Raw genomic sequence first — 15441 nt, forward strand, 5'->3', positions numbered from 1 at the left:
GTGCAGTTTGGCTTCAGGACTGAACAGTTTTGAGTGAATCATCTCTGTTGCAGAACTTCACATTGTAAAATGCCCAATAGCACAGCTTCTGATTAATGATGTACTGCAAAAGAATCATGCATGGTACCAGCATCAAGCCTGAGTTGCAATGCTAGTCTATTAATGCACTACACTAAGTGGAATAGGATTGTAATTCTTTGTATTACTTTCCTTCTGCTGCAGTTGAACCCAATAGTTTACACTTGGTTACTCTACACAGTATAATAACTTTTTGGTGTGACTGAATTTTTTCCTAATAATGTAGTTCCAGCAATTCATAAATATTAGAATTCACAATCCAGAGGCTCCATAATCTACTAAAGCAACTTAATGGTTGGTATAACCATTGATATAAATGAGTAAATTATGATGCATCTGTGAAAACCAAAATTATCACCATATCAAGCTTACTGCAAATTGGGAATCACCAAAATTGTTTCAGGGTTTCATCCTCTGAGAATGGAAAGAAATACTTGTACCTCTCTCTAGCCCAGGGGTCTCCAACTCCCAGGGAGTTGAAGCCCACAAGTCTTAAAGTTGCCAAGGTTGGAGACTCCTGCTCTAGCCTACTCTTTCCAATTCACCTTTTTCTGTCCAACCAGAAGCTGGTTGCACTTTGTACCTTTACACCTTGGATCAGCTCCCGGGTACCTTTGCAGCAGGTAAAATTAAAATCCTTTAACCTCTGGGGTGCCAAGTTACTGGAAGTCACAGATGCACCTTCAATTAAGTTGATAGTGCCCGTGGCTGCTTAGGATCTGTGCAGAGGAGGTGCTTAGGAGGCAGGGATGGGGGTCTACTCAGAAGCCTAAATGGCGGCGGCAGCGGCCGTCCACCTCCACTGCAACTTGCTCGTTCCTATATCTGCGCGCGAGTTCCGAAGGCAAGGTAGGAGAAGCGACAGCGGCCGCCCGTCAGGGCGATCGTGGCCCTTCTCGGGGTGGGATTTCGCTCCTTCATTTTGCGCCATTCAGGGACAACTAGCGGGTCGCCGACGAAGAGGTGAAAAAAAGACCCGTTAGCACGTCGCTCGCTCCAGAGACGGGAAGAAATTTGTGGGGTCCAGTCGGACGTCCGGTTATTTTTTTCCTTTTTACGAATTAAGCCGATGGCGGAGCGCTCCTGCGAAGAGATCGCTCGAGCCCCCGGCGCGTTTTCTTGTTCGGTGGGAGAAGACGAGGGACCGGTCGGTGCGGCGCTTGCCAAGCAAGCCGAATTGGGTCAAGGACAGGGCAGCAATGTAGCCAGATTGAAGGAAGCAGCAGCGGTAGCTCCAGTTCAGCGAAGAAACTCGGCGCCTCTCTTAGCTGCTGATGCCTCTTGTGACTTCTTTTCTGGTGAGCCTCTTTCTCTGGTGAGTCGCGACACCGGGAGAGAAAGTCTTATCTTTCCTGACGCGGACAGCCGCCTGAGTGGAAGAGCGGAGGGAGTTATCCCCAAACCCCTGAGTGGGTGAGTGAATGAGACAGGCATGCCCGGCTGGGAGACCGGCTAGGAAAGAGGGCGGGGAAAGTACTAGTTGAAGGATGCCCGTCCGCCTCAAACTCCCTTTTCAAACTCTGGAATTGGGAGCGGAGTGGGGTAGGGCGGAATCCGATTCCTTATGTTATTGACCGTGCTCCACAGGTAGTCCTGGCCTTACGTCGGGGATCTGACGGAAGTCCAGTCCTGCTTTCGTGTTCTCTGCCTCGAAACATTTTGGTAGGAAATTCAAGCAGGGTGTGAAGTGGATGGAACTATTTCGTGGGGAAGCTGCTTTTATATGAAGGATTGGTGTTAGAGATTAATCTCAAGGGATGTTACTGAGTTTCCTCACTAGGTATTCTCCATTTAAATGCAGGTGTGTTTGTGGAAGAGGAATAGCTGGAGGGGAATTTTTTTTTAAAAAAATCGTTTATCAGTCATGAAAAGCCAGGGAAACAAGATTAGATCTGAAAAGCTAGAGGAACAGTTTTAAAAGAAAACTATTTAGCACAATGTGTGAACTGAAGTATTTCTTCTTTGATTCCAAGATGATGGAGTGCTGAAATCTAGCAGGAAGGAGTATATGGCCTGATTAACTCAACATACTAAGTTGTAGATAGTTTATCTAGCTTGGGTTTGGCAAGTTGTATTAATTCAGCCATTGAGTGGTTACTACGTAGCTATCAATCCAGGTTGAAGGTTCTGCTTTTGAGATTTATAACCCTAAAAAATTTAGGATCAGGATATCTGACAACACTCCCTTGGCCATTGCTGGCCTAGTTTATATTATTTATTAAGAAAATATGTGATGACCACCCAACTCACTAACTGTGACGCCAGACAATGTACAGAAGTAAACTCCAATATAAAACCCAGTGAACCTCACTTCCCTGACAACCATAATCAAACAAGCCACTTGAAGCATCACTATGGGGTCTCCAGGCCCACTGGCAAAACCATGTCTTGGCTAACTAAGTTAAATCAAACAAAATTATGATATGTGTGCTGCAAGAGACAAGGAGATTCTACTTCTTGTGGTGCCTGCCCTTTGGAATGTTTTCCTGGTTGAAATTCCATTCTTCTGTTATATATTTTAGACACCAGTTGAAGGCAATGTTTTATTATCTTGCATTTTATTATACAGTTGGGTTTCTGTTGTTTTTTTTACTGTAAACCACTTTGATGTGTGATGATATAAAAGAAGTAAAATGAATGAATACACTAATAGTAAGCTACATTTTGCGTGCACGCGCACACACACACACACACACATTTTGAATAAAAGCACATTTAAGGAAACTGGCAGCTTTTTAGTCAAATCAACTAAACTCACCAGTCATTCCTAAGTAGTGGTCATGGATGCAATAGAACATAAATCTTCAGAGATAACATACTGCATTGTTCCTTCCAAGATAAAGCCTTTATTCTGTATCCCCACAGCATGGACTCATTATAATATACACATCTTCCCAGCATGCAAGTTATTTATTAAAACCATTCATGTAGATACTGTTTGCATGTTTGCCGTGTCTTATACTTTTACTTCTGCATGGATATTGAGAGACTTTATAGACCAATTGTTTCATATGCTTTTATAAACATCTTATGACGTGAAGGTTATGAAATACTTCGAAAGAACCTAAATAGAATAGAATAGAATAGAATAGAATAGAATAGAATAGAATAGAATAGAATAGAATAGAATTTTTTATTGGCCAAGTGTGATTGGACACACAAGGAATTTGTCTTGGTGCATATGCTCTCAGTGTACATAAAAGAAAAGATACGTTCATCAAGGTACAACATTTACAACACAATTTTTATATACACAATACACAATTGTATATTGTGTTATATACACAACACAATAAAGATTTTTATACAATGGTATATTTAACATAGTCAGCCAAATCTGGTACATAATGGAAACCTAAACATATATTTATATACAGGTGAAAAAGTATATATCTATTTAAACATAGCTGGATTGTTGCTGCAGATAGGCCAAGTTGGCATTTATCCTTGTACTTGACAGGAGGCAAATTCAACCACCTCCTAGCTAACCTATCCTCCCCACCCCCCACCCGGGACAATTTTGAATGCCAGACAATGTTCCTTCTCTTGAAGATTCGAAAAAGAAAGTTATACATACTAAGGAAAAGTTACATGTTCAAGGGGTACTATTAGGGTTCCAAATTCCCACTGAAACCAACTATGTCCATGCAGGTCACTGATGAGATATGTACATTGTGTGTGGAGGTGGGTGGGTATCTGTGCTTTCTTGTATAAATAGCCAGAAACTACATAACCAGATCAAGGTCACAGCTAAGAGGAAAAATGGAGCTCAATAAATAAATGGCTATTGATTCAAATTAATTGCCTGTGGAATAATGTACACCCTTTGTAAAATTAATTGATTCCCTGTCTGTATGCACACATATAAACATTTCTTACAGATTTCTCCAGTTCTCTCTCTCAGACTATGAAAAGTTGGGTCTAGGAAGCATTAACTATGTATGCTTAATCTATACTAAATTCTATGAATTAAATGTCTCATATCCCCAGGTCATTTGTATGCAGGATTTATTTAGTCTGGCTTATTCCTTATACATTAAGATGAAAACTTAAGTAGGATCCTTGGGATATTGAGTCTTCTTCTCCCTGATTACAATCAGGTAAAAAAAATGGCTCATGAATACTTTTTACTCTGATAACTCTCATTAAATTCAGTTGCTGTATAGCAAGTATCCCAAACTAAGTCACAATGCCCTAAAAAAACTCCGTTCTTTAATATTTTGTTGTGATGTTGCAGCACAAAAGTATGGAAAGGTGGAATTTACATTGTGATTTTGCACATTTTGGGCATGAATGCAGTTTGGAATGGGTATCTATGCCAGTTCTTATTCCCCAAGTAAATACGGTTGGGACTTCTAGATCAGTTCTTCTGCATTTGTAGAGGATGAATGTCAGTCTTAGAGACCTTCTCTATCAATGGACTTTCCACTGGAGGAAGAGGCCTTTGAATACAAAGGCTTTCACAGATAGCCACTCACCGTGTGCACATAGAGTGGGGCAAGAGAAGCTCTCCATAAAGAACAAAAGCAGTATTTCTCTCTGTCCTGCCATAGTTTCATCCATTTCCTTTCATAGCTTCTTCTACTCCTGTAATGACATCAAGAAGGATGGCAGGATCACCATTGCATCTCAAGTCCTTAAAATGAAGGCAGCAGCTTCTCACTCACTTTTTCCATTTTAGCCACTTGCTTTCATTACAATTTGTACTTCCAACCCATTCATCCATTCATTTTCAGCAACTTCTTTCTCTGTTACTATATTCTCAGCAAATCTGAGCTGACATTCCCTCCATTTGGAGGGGACAAATATGGCTTGAATTAATGTCAAACCAGCATATATAGCATCAATGCTAACAATACTTTCAAAGCATTTTTCAGAGAGTTCATATACTCTTTGCTATGCAAGTTGGTGTGCATAATTCTTTTCAGGACAGAATGCTCTTATTTTTCTAATATTATGCAAGAGTCTAAACAAGTCTAAATATTTTTCTCAGTATCACAATTGTTCTAGATGAAAATATTTTAGTCTATGTCATGGATTCTTTTTGTCACAGCCTTTTAAGATTTTAAGTACATTGTATGTAACTTAATTAATGACAGAATAAATGGCACTTACTAATTCTGACATACGTTCTGACACAGAACTATAGGTTTGGGTCAGGATTGGGTTCTATTTACCTTTACTACTGGTTTGCAACGGGAGTGCGTGCACACATAAGCTTTTGCGCATGTGCAGAAGCCCCTTGATGACATCAGGGCAGGTGGGCAGAGCCTCCCACCGGTTTTACTACTGGTTCTATAGAACCGGACAGAACCGGGAGCAACCCACCACTGGTTTGGGTTCTTGGATTTATTTCTTAAACAGGAACAGCAAGAAGAAATGTAATATTCTTGTACTTCTGAAGATAAAATCTGCAGTGTACGAAGAACACTTTGGGTGCATTTTTGGAAACTGGACTATTGAATTTTTAATGATGTGCTAAGTTTATTTGCTTCTTTATTTACTGATGTTGCCCATGACTTACATGGCTATGGAAAAAATGTTTTCTCCTGAGGCGTTCAGCAATCCATTGCCATACAGGAAATATATCTGGTGAACATTTACTACATCAGTTCCTATAGCAAGAACAACCCCTATGGGACAATGTGAGCTGAGCTGACAGACCCAAAGCCATACATTAGTTTACTGAGATAATGTTCCAGAACTGAATTCTATTTTGAAGCTCCATCCTTCCTTCTCAAGAGGGATTTGTGGTACAAAAACACTATTTCTGTGCAGTTAATGTTCAAACTCAAGCAAATGTGCTATGCTGTGGAGAAATGTTCGTCAAGTCTGTATTTTATAGATTAAAAAATTGTATCTACATCATTGCTCACCCAGGAAGCTCACTTAGTTGTCCATTTCACAAGTTTTCTGTGAATGTAGAATGAGAAGTCATTGAGAGAAATTCATTGGTTTGAAATCTGGTGCCATCAGTACGTTCATGACACTCAGTTACACATTGCTGCCCCAAATAAAGATGAGAAATTCCTGAACTAGTATTTGGAATCTGGATAGGGTGAAACAAAAATCAGATTAAATCCTACAAGTTCATCAATCAACATTTCAGCAATCCAGAAATATTAGGCCTGGTAGAAATGCTTGGTGGGGTTGGGCACAAGATTTCTGTGATTTGAAGGTTGTCCTGAACATTATCCTAATGCAGAATATTAATTTTAAAACCATAGTTATTATCCCCCTTGCATTATAACTGTTTTATACTACTTATATTATGACACTGTAGATAATGGCATATTTCTGTGTTTCTGGCAAATTCAGACCTCTACAAGTCCAGCTAAGTCATGGGTGTCAAACTGGATCACATCACGTGATGCCATATGATGTATCATGACATTTTTTGCCTTTGTGGAGCCAGGGTGGGTGTGGACTGAGCATGATGCATTCGGCCCACAGGCCACCAGTTTGAACTTCCAGAAATTAATGGAATGGGCATGGTGACTGGGAACTCCAGCAGTCTCTGTTACTTGGAGGCCATTCCACGTTGGGGAAGGATCAGTGGAGCTATTCAGCCAGTTCTATCTGGTTCAGGTGAACCGCTAGTGGTGGCTGCAGGAGGCTCCACCCACCCACCCGGACGTCACTCTGCACATGCGCAGAAGGTCCTGTGAATGCGAGGAGGTGACATGTGCAACTGAAGTTAGCACGTGCTCATGCACTCCTATTTGCAAACTGGTAGCGAAGGTAAGTGAATACTACCCCTGGGAAGGATGTGATCCAACTATCTCAATGGCTGAAATTAAAGCAAGTATGAAAAGTGACTGCAAAAAAGATAGTTGGCTAACATGAAAATGAGTTACATACAGTACCGCAAGTATTCTAAAGACCACACAGTATCTTCCAAAACTAGATGTGATGGGAGGATTAGGACCCTCTTAAACTGCCTACAGTGACAGCCCCAAGACATCCTGGCTGTTACATACATCTCAACTTTCTTTTATAAAAAAATTATGAATAGCTGTCAAATGCATCAAATTCAAATGAAATCATTTTATAATTAACAGAAAATTGGCAAAACCATAAACAAGAACAGCAATGGTTGGAAATCCTCATTCGGAGCAACTTGCACTAGGATGTTGATTAGAAATTGACTGGCAGGCTACTGCGGGCAGAATAAATCAGCAGCTACTGTATATTAAAAAGTACTTTATATCTTTTGTACTTTGCCCCACTGAGGATATGCACATTACTCCTCAATGTGTCTGTATAAGTCGTGATACCAGAATGATAACATAAAGTGTCCCACTATATACTAACTGAAATTAGTAATAGTTTTTGAGCAATGTCAAAGATGAATTCGAACTCAACATGATTCCCTGCCAAGGAATTTTGCAGGAAAAAAATTGGCCTACTCATCCACAAACACTGCATTTGCAGAAATCACACTACAAAGCTTTAATTGGATAGCAAAAGATGAATGCCTTGGAGGCAACTGGCAACCAATATTTCAGCTGCTAAGCTAAAAAGGTCTGCCATTTTTGGCATTGATTAGTGGGGATGCATTGGGTAATGGACCTTGTACTGACTCTGGGATCTAGCTGATGTCTAGCATGAATATTTTAGTTCCATCTTCACAATAGATTCCAGAAATGAATTTTTACTTGACTCTATCTATTACTGGAATGGTTGCTTGTTACATCTTCTGACTTGTGACAGTTTATTTCACAACTGAAGTCTGGGAAAGCTCCTGGCTTTATGGCCCCAGAACATTTGAATGGTGGATTCCCATACTTGCAGCTCTTCTTAGCATATAGAATGTATAGAGAATATGCCCAAAGGCTGAGGGCCTGGGATCTTTATCCATTTTTTAAAGTGAGATACAACTGGCACTACTGGTTATGGGTCAGCTTGTTACATTTATTTGTTTTTATTTTTTATTTTATTTATTTTGTCACAACAGTATATATAAGCATAAGCATGAAAGTAACTATATAATACATAAGCATATATATAAGCATAAGCATGCAATAACTATATTAATTGGATATAATGACAGGAAACAATAGGACAGGAATGGTAGGCACGTTTGTGCTCTTATGCATGGCCCTTACAGACCTCTTAGGAATGGGGTGAGGTCAATAGTAGACAATTTTTAGTTAAAGCTTTGGGGATTTTGAGAAGAGACCACAGAGTCAGGTAGTGTGTTCCAAGCATTAACAACTCTGTTACAGAAGTCATATTTTCTGCAATCAAGTCATAAATAATAATAAATACATGTAAATAAATACATGTAAATATTACATGTTACAAATTGTAATTTTAAAATTTAAAATTTTAATTTTAAAATTGTAATATTACATATTACAATCAAGTCATAAATAATAATAAATACATGTAAATAAATACATGTAAATATTACATAGAATAGAATTTTATTTTTATAGAATAGAATTTTTATTGGCCAAGTGTGATTGGATACACAAGGAATTTGTCTTGGTGCATATGCTCTCAGTGTACATAAAAAAAAAAGATATATTCATCAAGGTACAACATTTACAACACAATTGATGGTCAATATATCAATATAAATCATAAGAATTGCCAGCAACAAGTTATAGTCATACAGTCATAAATGGAAAAAAATTGGTGATGGGAACTATGAGAAGATTAATAGTAGTGCAGATTCAGTAAATAGTTTGACAGTGTTGATGGAATTATTTGTTTAGCAGAGTGATGGCCTGTTCTTGTGTCTAGTTGTTCTGGTGTGCAGTGCTCTATAGCGTCGTTTTGAGGGTAGGAGTTGAAACAGTTTATGTCCTGGATGCGAGGACATGTAAACATGTAATAAATAAATAAATACATAAATACATATCATAAATACATGTCATAAATAAATTGTGCATTAGATATTTTCATTTCAAATTTCTAGATTGGTTGTGTAGTAATATAGTTCATGTAGGTGGGTTTTAACACAAAACAATGGACAATAAATCAAGGCTGATTTCAACCATTTAGCCAATAAACATATATTTATTTATTTATTTATTTATTTATTCGTATTTGTATACCGCCCTATCTCCCGAAGGACTCAGGGCGGTTCACAGGCAAATAAAAGACATTTATGTACAAATTAAGATAACCATAAATAATAAATTTTAATAATAATAAATTTTGTCTAAGAGTCTTTATAAGCAAATCTGTGAATTTCAGATCTGGGTTTGACTCAATTTTCAGAAGAAAGGATTAGAAAGAAACTTCCATTTTCATTCTGCTTATTAACTCATTACATGAGAATATCCCGGGATTCAAAGATATGAGACAAGAATATAATTTTACCTTGTTGAATATCTATATAAATTAAGTTATTAAATATTTTTCTATCCCCTAGATTTGCCAATAGACCTTTATAAGACTTACTACAGTATGTGCAGATGAGGATGTTTGTTTATTAATCTCTCTCATCAGGATAAAAAACACTAGGTCCTGATTAAGTAGATAGCAGAGCAGCTGGCCATTATTTTTTTTTTTAAAAAGGTTCTAGTCTTTGCAAAAGAAGAAAAGATAAAGCCAATTGATGGGAATGTGTAGTCTTGTGTAGTCTACACTTGTGTAGTCTTCTAAGAAATATTATGTTGGTAGGTACATGTGAACTATTTGGCTGGGAACAACAGCAGTTCTTAAATTCTGTAGCACAAGTAGCTTTTTTTTTTCATTCCAGCAGTATTAAAGGTTTATGAAGCAAATACTATACCTCAGCTATTTTATGGGATGCAAATTTACATTCCTAAAGGAATAGGACCATGGGAACACAACACAACACAACACAACACAACACAACACAACACAACACAACACAAATTATATTATATTATATTATATTATATTATATTATATTATATTATATTATATTATATTATATTATATTATATTATATTATATTATATTATATTATATTATATTATATTATATTATATTTTTCCTAGAATTGCAGTGCCCAGATGCTTTCCAACAGGAGAGTTACTTTAGAAATGGGTTTAGTTGCAATAATGACTTGAATTTGAATACAATTGTTTAATGTATAACTGAACCATACACACACACTCACACACACACATACACACACACACACACACACACACACACACACACACACACACACACAAACAGACCAAATCTAGATGTATTTGGATCTCTGTTTCTATTCTATTAGCTAAGTATTGTACCTAATAACCTTCAGCTTTAGACCTAGAAGGCTTATTTACTTGTAGCTCATATATAGCTCTTACTTTAATACAAGGGCTAGACCTGAGTTTCAGAAGCAATTCCCAAGGGGATCTTCCAGCAGGATTCCTTCAACTGATCCATTTCATTATAAACAAACCAGTTGCCAACTCTTTAGTTAGTAAGAGAAGCATCCCTCCATGGATCCAATAGGAAGAATATAAAGCTCCAATTGTGAAAATAACAATTTTGCTTTACAACAGGGGTATCAAACAGGGATGGCCTGGAAATATCAAAGGACCAGCCAACGGTGCCTCTGCTGGCCAAAATGGGATGTGGGGAGGAGGGGGCGCATGTATGGCCCATTTTTGGCCTCCACGGCCTCCAGCAGCACTCTGCAAGCCAAAAACAGGCTGCATGGAGGCCTCACGGGGTCTCCGTGTGGCCTATTTTTGGCTGGCAGTGTGTGTCTGGAGGCTGAGGAGGCTGAAAATGGGCCTTGCGGGGGCCTCATGGGGCCTCTGCATGGCCCGTTTTTGGCCAGCAGAGTTCTTGTGGAGACCAGGGAGTACTGTCAAAAGAAAGAAGGGAAGGGAAAAAGCACATCTTCACCCACCATGACTACACCCACCCCAGCCACACCCACCATGACCACGACCACTCCCAGCCCTCCGAGGTCAAACATAACCCTGATGCAGCCCTCAATGAAATCGAGGTTGACACCCCTGCTTTACAACTTTCATTAAGGTCTAATATCCATGCAGGTATACAGACAATAATACATGTGTACAAGAATAACTTTAAACAACCAGACATAATGAGCTGATTCAGGAGGCATGAATTCATGCTTTCTGAAAAACTTGTTCAGTGGTGTTAACCTTCTTAAGAGGATTACACTTTAAACAGTGCAAGTTTGACCAATCCAACTCTGTACCTATCCTCTCAATAAAGATGCTCATTGTTAAGTTCGGGAAGTAACGAGGCTGGAGACCAGGGTAGTGACAACAGCTCTTTAATATAGGGTGAACCCAGCAACAGGCTGGGGGAAAAACCTCTCCTTTTATACAGTTCTACTGGAGGCTTCGTCCAATCAGCAACGTGCTGATTTCCCGCTCAAATATTTAAAGGTACAAACATGAATACATAACACTCCTCCCCTCCCAGAAAACACTTTGCCTCTATTTACATATTTATTTACATGTTATTTTTCGACGTAGTCACGCAAATAACCTGGGCGTCTCCTAGTTCTTTCTGACCTGCGCGGTTCAGTTCTGGGTGGTGTTTTGAGCTGGTCGGAGGGGCTGTTTTCTCCTCCCAGCTCTTTCTCTGAGCCAACGGGCTCCGGATTATTGGCTGACTCTTTTTCTTGGCCATCCGGCCTTGGATTATTTTTGAAACCGTCCCTGCTGTTTCCCTCGGGAACCTGATGGCGTCGCTGGAACTCTGGGACCTCAGCTAAGTCTTGCGCCTCCCCCGGGTCATTGTCAGCTGTGAATTCAAATTGGTATTGGTCATGTTCTGTTTCATTTGGTTCGGTTTGATCAGTTATTCGTTTCCTTAACTGATCTATGTGGCGCCTCCACACTCGGTTGTCTGGTAGCTCTACCACGTACGATTTTGGGCCGGTTATCTTTATTATTTGTCCTGCGAACCAACTAGGGCCGTCCCCATAGTTTCGGGCCCACACCCGGTCGCCTATGCTCATTTCCCTTGTCTTTTCTAGTTCCCCCTTGTAACCCTCTGGTGTGTAATGGGGATTCAAGCGGTCAAGTGGGCATCGGAGTTTCCGTCCCATTAGTAATTCGGCTGGGCTTCTCCCGGTGGCCGTGCTTGGGGTTCTGTGTTGAACGGCTAGGAAAAAGTCTATCTTTGTTTGCCAGTCACCTGGCTTGAGCCTGGACAATGCCTCCTTAGCGCTCCGGACGGAACGCTCTGCAAGGCCATTCGACGCAGGGTGGAAAGGCGCAGAGAGGGCATGTCGGATGCCCTCCTCTGCCAGGTATTCTTCAAACTGGGCTGCCGTGAATTGAGGCCCATTGTCGGACACCAGAGTGTCCGGCAACCCGTGAGTTGCAAATAGGTGGCGCAGGGCTGCGATTACTGCTTCGGCCGTAGTGGATTTCATGAGTATGATCTCCAACCATTTAGAGAATGCATCAACAACCACTAGGAACGTTTGGCCGTGGAAGGGGCCAGCAAAATCAATGTGGATTCTTGACCAGGGCCCTTGGGGCTTTTCCCATTCCCTGACTGGGGCCGTTGGGGGTAGAGGTCTGGACTCTGGCAAGCCTGGCATTTCCCTACCCTCTCAGCAATCTCTGCGTCCATGAGTGGCCACCACACATAGCTTCTAGCTAACCCTTCATCCTTACGATCCCTGGGTGACCTCGTGGAGGAGGTCCAATACCTTTCCCTTAATTTATCAGGAATTATTACACGATCACCCCATAACAGGCACCCCTTGAGCCGAGAGCTCATCTCGCTTTTTAACAAATTCTTGAACTGCTCGCCCGCGCAGCGGCCACCCTCTCTGTACCCAACCGAGTACAGTCCTTAACACAATGTCGGTATGATGCCCGAGCCACTTCCTTAGATGTGACTGGGCCAGAGTCCAAAGAGTCAATAAGTAGGATGGGCGCCCGGAGTGGGGTCTTCGGTCGCCCCTGGTAGTGGGCATCGCTTAACGCGTCCGCATGCCCCACTTCTTTTCCTGGTCGATGCTGCAGCTTGTACGAATAAGCGGCTAAGAAATATAGTCCAACGGGTCAGTCGTGGCGGTGCCACAGGCGTTGGTGATCGCCAGCCAGTATCCTAGTAGCGGTCTGTGGTCAGTCACGATTTCAAAATTCCGCCCAAAGACATATTCGTGGAATTTTTTAACCCCTGACACAATGGCTAGTGCTTCTTTATCTAGCTGGCTGTAGTTCCTCTCTGGGGAGGACATCGTTCTAGAGTAAAAAGCTATAGGGGCTTCTGTGCCGTTTGCAAGTCTATGGCTGTGTACAGCCCCACCCCATAAGGGAGGCATCGAAACCAACACTAGGGGTAATGAGTTGTGATATTGGATGAGCAGGCTATCACTTGAGAGCAGGTTCTTTACTGCTTCAAAAGCCCTATTTTCCGACTTTCCCCAAGACCAAACAGTATTTTTTCCTAAGAGCCTATGCAGCGGTTCCGCAACGGTTGCTTTGTTCTTTAAAAAGACCGCGTAAAAATTCACCAATCCCAGGAATGCCTGCAGCTCTGCTTTGTTTTTGGGCGCTGGAGCCTTCCTAATTGCCTTAACCTTGCTCTCAGTGGGGTGAATTCCTTTCTTGTCTATCCGTAGCCCAAGAAATCGACGGATTCGACCCCTATCTGGCATTTGTTTGCCTTGACTTTTAATCCGGCTGTCCGGAAAATACCCAAAACCTTTCTTAACCGCTCCCCCAATTCCTCCATGTTTTCCCCTGAAATTAGGACATCATCGAAGTAGGGAACTACCCCTGGGAGCCCCTGCAGCAGTCGTTCCATTAGGTTTTGGAACAGCCCTGGTGCCACACTAACCCCAAATTGCAATCGGGTGCACTTGAAGGCCCCCCTGTGCGTTACAATCGTTTGGGCTTCGGCCGTGCGGGCGTCTACGGGCAGTTGTTGGTAGGCTTGGGCCAAGTCTAACTTTGCGAAGACTTGCCCTTGCCCCAAAGAGTGCAGTAAGTGTTGCACCACGGGAACCGGGTAAGCGCTTTTCTGTAAGGCTTTGTTAAGCGTCGCCTTGTAGTCAGCGCAAATTCTAATTGACCCGTCCGGCTTTATTGGGTGTGACATTGCCTCCCACTTTGCGTGATCGACTGGCACCAAAATCCCCTGATTTATGAGCTTGTCCAGCTCCTTATCGATTTTTGGTTTTAGGGCAAAAGGGACTCTCCTTGCCTTAAGCCTAATGGGGGCTACCTGGGGGTCTAAGTTGAAGGAAATAGGGGTCCCCTTGTACTTGCCCAGGCAGTCCTTGAAGACATCTTCGAACTCGTTAAAGAGAATGTCTTTCAGGTTACAGTCACTTCTGTAGATGCCAGTCACTCCCATGCCCAGGGCACGAAACCAGTCTAGTCCCAACAGACTGGGCAGAGTTCCTTCGACGATCGTGATGGGCAGGGTCTTCTTGTGTGGACCGTACTCGACTCGGACGGAGGTGGTCCCTCGAACAGGGATGCGATTCCCCTGGTAGTCGTGGACTCGTAGCCGTTGAGCTTGCAGGTGGCGCTTCGCGACAGACGGCAGCGACTTCGCCAAAGTGTCCCAGGACATGATGGTGATCGCTGATCCCGTGTCTACTTCAAGCCGGCACCGCACTCCCTCTATTTTTGGCTTGGTGAAGATCTTCTTCTCCACTCGGGTCGAGGCGCGGCCTATGACCACAGTTGTTTGGTTGGAATCCGCGCCTTTTTGTTTGAGCCAATCGGGTCGCCTTGCCGATTCCGCCTGATTGGCCGATTTGAATTTTCGGCGGGAAGGTTGGGCCGCTCGACAAACTTGAGCTAGGTGCCCTTTCTTCCCACACCGCCGGCAGGTCGCGTCCTTAAACTTGCAGCGTTGGCGCTGGTGTTGCCCACCGCAGCTCCCGCATTCATCTCTGTCCCCTTTGTCGCGTTTCTCGGTTCGGCAGACCCCTTCCTCATCTTCACCGTCGGATTCGGTCTGAACCTCCTCCTGGTGCACCGGGGTTGCCTTCGCGCCGCCTTTGGTGGACAGGCTTCTGCAGTGTCTCCGCCGCTTGGGTGGACATTTCATGTGCTCTGGCTTCGCCCAGAGCGTGGCCAGCGTTAGGTTGCTCTTTGCCAGCAGCCGCCGCAAACGGATGTCTTTGACGCCGGATGAGTTGCTCGAGAGCACCTCGCCTAGGTCGCGTATCCGCAGTCCTGGACGCTTCTTAGGGCGGCCATGTAGTCACCGGCGGTTTCGCCTCCATCTGCCTTCGCCTCCAATTCAAACCGCCGCACGTATTTGGACGGCGCAGTGCGAAGTGGTTTTTTAGTAAAGTCTGTAGAGTTGGCCATGACACCGACTGCAACGGCGTTGGCTCTGCCAGGGCTTCCGCGATATCAATGACCTCCGGACCACAGTGGCTTAAGAAATAAGCCCTTTTTCGGTTATCTGGAACTCCTT

The 15441-nt window shown here is 42.4% G+C and overlaps 1 pseudogene; it reads left to right on the top strand.

Annotated features, from left to right (window-relative positions):
* Positions 1-1147: 1147 nt before the first annotated feature.
* The window catches only part of LOC131190662 (uncharacterized protein K02A2.6-like), a 41198-nt pseudogene continuing 26904 nt past the window's right edge, over positions 1148-15441 (top strand).

The sequence above is a fragment of the Ahaetulla prasina genome, chromosome 2 (genome assembly GCF_028640845.1).
Source record: "Ahaetulla prasina isolate Xishuangbanna chromosome 2, ASM2864084v1, whole genome shotgun sequence".
In the NCBI taxonomy this organism is placed as follows: Eukaryota; Metazoa; Chordata; class Lepidosauria; order Squamata; family Colubridae; genus Ahaetulla; species Ahaetulla prasina.